Below are 6,000 nucleotides of genomic sequence, written 5' to 3'. Positions count from 1 at the left end.
AAATGTCTGGGGTTTTCACTGCATTGCCTTGCTTTCAGAGCCCAGAAAGATTTTAGCTTTCCAACTTAACCCTCACGGGTATCAGCCAGATGCTCTTGCCTTCTGTGGTTACTGACTGGATTAAGAGGGAGAAGATTAGAACCAAAGAGCTGGGAGTTTTGTATTAAGCCCCCGCCTTATGGAAAAGCCTTGAGAAAATCCAGAGGCCCCTTGACATGGTCGCATAATAGCTTTCCTGCTCATGGGAAACAGATGGGTTCACAGGCTGTAACTTGTTTTAAGCAAAATTCCCAAGCATCTTCCTATATCATATACTCACTCCCATATGATATACAATAAAGGAAGAAAACCACAATACATCCCATGGGAAGATCACCCTCTCATATTTTTAAGCCATGCTTCCTTGTTTTCTATGTTTCTTTTAAAAAGCAAATAGAAACGTGCCTCTGGGAGACAGAAATAAAGGAAAAGGGCTTTTTGGGATGGTACTTTTGGGCCGTAGTGTTTTTCAAATGATAATAAAAGAGATAATAATAATAAATAATAAAAGAGTAATAAAAGAGATCAAAGCACTTTTGCTTTGTAGGATGTCTGACCAGTTGGTGGTGATGGAGGGTAATTTCCAGATGGCAGGCACCCTTATGCCTTCCTCATACCCCAGCATGAGTAAATTGAACCAGGTCTGGGGCAATTGAAGAGTCTTACTTTGGGCAGGGGGTAGGAGTTCATCAGATGATACCATGGGGTTGGGCGCACAAAACTTTATAGGTCTTTGTCTCAGTGTCCTGCCATTTTTGTCTCATAATGATACACTTGATCTTAGCCAAAAGGCCGAGAAGCGATCATCATCTCATAATGATAACAAAAAAAAAAAAAAGAAAAAAAAAGAAAAGAAACAAAGCCCACCCTTGCTTGAGGGAGGAGTCATTCCCCAAATACAGACACTGTTACTGGTTAACCATCAAGCAACTTCCCATCTTCTCCACCTGCAGATCCCAGTTATGTTCTGGGTGGCACTGTGCCCGGCCTGTTCCCACTTTGCTGAGGTAACTTCTTGGTCGTTTTCCCAGCTTTCCATGCTGCCAAAGGTGACCATGTGTCACAGTTCTGACCAATGAGACCGAAGGAGAAGTCTGTTGGGGAGCAAGGGGACCTCTGGGGAAGAATAGAAATAAAGACGTTGGGGAGGAGCTTCCTTCTGCTGCCTCTCTTCCTTCCTATTTGGGATATGGGGGCAAGGATGTTTGGTGTTGTGGTGTTTGGTGTTGTGGTGGCCATCTTGTAATGACAAGGAGATAGATATCAGAATCAAAAGCCACGGGGAATGGTAAATGGAAAGTTAAGAAGAGCCTGGGTCCTAGATGTTGTCTCTGAGCCATTGCACCAAATATGGAACTAGCTACCATTGGATTGGGCATGTGTGATGACTAAAGATCTTTATTTCTTCAGCTCCCAGGAGTTGGTTATTCGGCCTGACGCCTGAACACATCCAGACTAATACATCTAATTTTGGCAGGTCCCAGGTCACCTTGGCCCTGATTTTCACCTCTCTCCATTTGGAAGGTCACTGCTTTACTTCATTTTCTTTACTCACAAATACTGGGAAGCAGTAAAATGTGTAGGTCAAAAGCAAAGGCTTCTGGGCCCATTTATACCACTTTCTAGTTGTATGGCCTTGGGAAACATATCTGTGTAAGCTTCACTTTTCTCAACTATAGAATGGGATAATGTAAAATAGAATAATAAAGGTACCTACTTCATTGGCCTATTTTGAATATAAGAAGAAATAATGCAAATAAGAGCTTAGTACAGGCTTAATACTTGTGGTTATTACCATTATTTCTGATTATGGGTACATATATTTGTTCACAGAGGTCTTACTGGTTATTGCTCATTTGGTATCCAGAGTTTTTTAGACCTGATTTTTCTCCCACCTCTTGACATTTCATTCTTCTGTATCCCACCTCCTGGATTTTCCTTCTCCATAATAAAATCCACATAGTAAAGAACCCAGCCCTGTGGTAATGGTAAGGGAAGAAACAAGGAAGTATGGATCATGGCTCTTTGCTTTAAAAAATGCCTATTGCTTAGTCTGGAATATAATTCCACCATGAGCCATATTGAATAACAACATAAGACAGGAGTCATGTTAAGGCAACCTGTATCGTGTTTCCATCAAGATTCCACATGCAAGGTTAGGGCTAGTGGGTAGGGAAGCTATGCAAGGAAGTGGCAGATGGCTTGGAGAAAGGCTGGAGACCAACCTGACCATTTGGCCATTGCTCAAACAAACATGTGAAGGGATGTCATTGCTGGGCACAGAGCTGGAACCTTAGGGAGACAGTGGGGGCTCTACCACCATGCAAACCAACCCACTTCCTAGGGCTATGTGTGAAAGGCTTCCCTTGGAGAGTGGTCAAGGATATTCGCAAAGAGTTGACTGAAGAAGAAAATGATGTTCCCAATGAATAGTAAGAACAGGGCTTCTCATTCTTCCATTACTTTAAGCATCTGATGAACACGAGGGAAAAAACAGGATCTCCCCAAAAAAGAAGTCAACAGCCTTCAACTGTGGCTTCCATTTGGGTAACCTGAGCTATGGAGTCATTTGTCCCTTGTGCATGGTGAAGGCTCACGGGGAAATGACAGGTGGCATCAGCATGTGAGAGAGTAGATACCTCTCTACAGGTTGCAAGGTTGAGATGGGCTCGGACAGCTCGGGCCCTGTCTGTGATAGTGGGGAGGGGAAAGCACCCTAGGCTTTTTTTTTTTTTTTTAAATCTGGAGCCAGTCTTGGATGTGCTAACATTGACACTTGAAGGGGCATGATGGCAGCCCCAAACATAGATTATAAGGGTCAGAAGGCGCCCCTGCGTCTGGCCTCTAAGCATGTGTTACAGGCCTGTGCTGGCTTAGGAGCACAAGGAGTGAGACTTGTTGGCCTGGTACACCCCTGGCCTCAAGCCAAGCTTTTGGAAATCCCTTGGCTCCACTTGACTTTCACTGTTTGTGTTTTGAAGCCTGGTGAACTTGGATGTCAGCGATGAGAGTTTCTATAAATACAAAGAGGTCATCACTTTTGCCCACATGAGAGCTGGTGCCTGACTGTCTTCAAATCCCAATTGCAAGAGAGAACTGTGGCAGGAAAGGGAGGGAGGGTGTGTGTTTTCCTCTGTGAGCATCTTCACCACAGGAAGGAAAACTACGTTGACAAATTTTATCTGTTAGCACAGTGTCATCCCCCCAGCTTGGCTGAAAGGCTTCTTAGCAACCCTCCCTCCCACGTTGCTGGTCTTACTGCAGCCTGCGGGCTCACTAAGAAGGCTTGGTCCGCCTAACCACCAATGACAACAAAGGCCTCTGGAATCCGTATGTCCCCAAAGGAAAGAGGACTATGGGCTGAGTGTCAATGTTTTATATTTTGATGAAGAAAAAAAGATTTATTTGTTTATTCCTATTTCTTTCTAAAAAGGACTGAAGTCTGCTTACACTGGGAACGTACTATACTGTTCTGTTTTTCTTTGCTTTTTTGTTATTTATAGTACAGAAATACTTTGTTTTTATATTTTTCAAGGATACTTACAATTTCTTTGGTACTATTTTTCTGTTTTTTTAAATCTGTGATTTATTTCCTTCTGTAGCTGGGTCAAAAACTCTATTCCCCGGGCGGGGGGTGGGGGCGGTGGCAAACTAGGGTTGTGGGCTAACTCTGTTTTCAAAAATGAAGTTTGATTAGAACACAGCCATACTCCTTTGTTTACTATTGTCCATGGCTGCTTCTGTGTTACAGTGGCAGATGTGAGTAGTTGTGACGGAGACCAAAGAGCCCACAAAGCTAAAAATATGTATTGTCACTCCCAGTATAGAAAAAGTTTGCTGATCCCTGCTCTGGTCCATAGCCTAATATAATTTTAACATACGATCTTGCCTCAGTGAATTCATCCTTGTTGACATGATGTGGCAGAAAGAACTTGTGTCAGTTCTTCTATACACCAATGTTACCCTGCTTCCACCGAATGCCTAGTCTCACTGGTATTGATCTACCCAACCCACACAGGCGCTCTCTTCCTTCTCTGTCCTGGACAGGGAGCTCAGCCTTGTTCCTTGATTTATATCCTTCAACACAGCACACAAGTCAGTACATAAGTCACGGCCAAAAGTGTCTGGTGAATATAAGGAAACACCTTTGTAGTGTGAACTAGTCACCTAACTCTGAAAAATCCCTCTGGCAACCCCTCCTGCCCCCACTGGAAAGACCTCCGGGATCACCTTGCTCTTCGGGACTTTACCATATTGTTTGGCCCACCTCTTCCTCAATACCCACCTTATATCTGAACCCCCACACTTGGTCATGGAAAACAACCATGCTCTCCGCTCCTAACTTACATGGTATACCTGTATATCCTCTTACACTAGTATGTACTAGTTATTGGACATGAACTAGTTATGAAAGGGAACAGTGTGTTTGTGTGTGTGTGTATGAGAGAGAGAGAGAGATATTCAGGGGGAACCTACGCTCCCTCAGGCTTCAGGTTTCTACAAGGAAGGATATCAATTAGGAGAATACTTGTGGCCTCTCTCTATGCCCTCCCTCATTCTTCCCCAGGAGGAAGGATGTCTAATATTATTGAATATTTGGGATAAAGTCTGTGCATATTGCTCTTCCTCAGTCTCTCCCTTCCTGAGACGCAGCTGCCTAGAGATCCATTCTCTGGTCTTACATTTCAGTGGAATAAGTTCAGCTCAGGGGAGTGGGGCATCTGATGGGGTGGGAAAACTGATCAAGACTGCCATTTGATGATCAGAATAACTCCCTCAGGTGGAAGTTTTTGAGGGCCAGGCCATGTATGTGAAGGCGGGTTTGCCATTAAGAGACACTGAAGTAAAGATTTGAGTATAAGTGGTTTACCTGGAAGGTGAGTTTGGGAAGCACCAGTGGGGGATGGGGTAGGAAAAGAATGTAGCCAATTGGAGATGTATTATCAAGCAAGCCAGCGCTGTGGATGATTGGAGTGTAATCCCACAGCAGGTTCTGGGAAATAGTGTGGAATTTGCACCTCAGCCTGAACCTACTGGAGCGGTGAGGGAACTGAGGTATCTATACTCTCGGCAGTCATTGATTGAGGGCTGCTTCTTGGGGGTGACTTTCTGCCCTGCCCCACATCATAAAGCGGACTTCTTCAGCTTTAGGAAAAACCCTTAAGCAAAGAAATGCAGATACTGCCGGTTGGAAGTTCTCCAGGAGCTCCCTGAAGCTGTAAGACAGGAGGGAGGTGGGTCGGGCCAGAATACTCTGTGTCACCACCAGAGACTCCAATGTCAAAGGGTGAATTTGGCATCTCCTTCTTGGTTAGTTGTGCTTTACCTTTATTGTGTGACTTAAGGATTGAGAGAATCAAATTTTGGGCTTTGGCAGGATTTGCTTTCTGGTCATCTAATCTTATGTCTGGCTATTAGATGTGGCCATATTCAGAGGTCACAGGTCCTGGCCCATCTCCCAAGGGTCCCCTACATCTTCCTCTCTGTAGGTCCTCTATATAGGGCTACCTGCCTGCCAGACCCCAGCCGCCTCCTCAAGACAAGGGCTATATTCCCATGACCAGCAGTAGGTCCTTTAGTAGCCCAGTCATCTCATGTCCATGTGAAATGATATGTCTACTCCTCCATACTCTGGATTCTTCTTGGAGAGAAGCTAGGGCTGAGGAAAACTAAAAAATCCAACAATTAATTGGTATGCTCAGTGCTCCAAAAATCCTTTGGAGAAACTGATGGTGCTCACTCCATCAAGATTGGTCAGTTGGACTTGGTGATGGAAGGGCATAGAAGGCCTGAGAGAGGAAAGGGAGAATGAGAGAAAAGCTGTCACAAGACCATGGATGCTGGAAAAGCAGCCTTGATCAGAGATAAAAAAAAAAAAAGAGGGAAGCTGAGGACAAGATAAGAAAAGTGAGGAGATCATAACATAACCACAGGCCAAGCAGCAAAAAAACCAAGAAAGAT

Source organism: Lontra canadensis, unplaced genomic scaffold (genome assembly GCF_010015895.1).
Source record: "Lontra canadensis isolate GAN:19392208 unplaced genomic scaffold, GSC_riverotter_1.0 scaffold38, whole genome shotgun sequence".
Lineage (NCBI taxonomy): Eukaryota > Metazoa > Chordata > Mammalia > Carnivora > Mustelidae > Lontra > Lontra canadensis.
Note: the sequence above shows the minus strand (reverse complement) of the source record.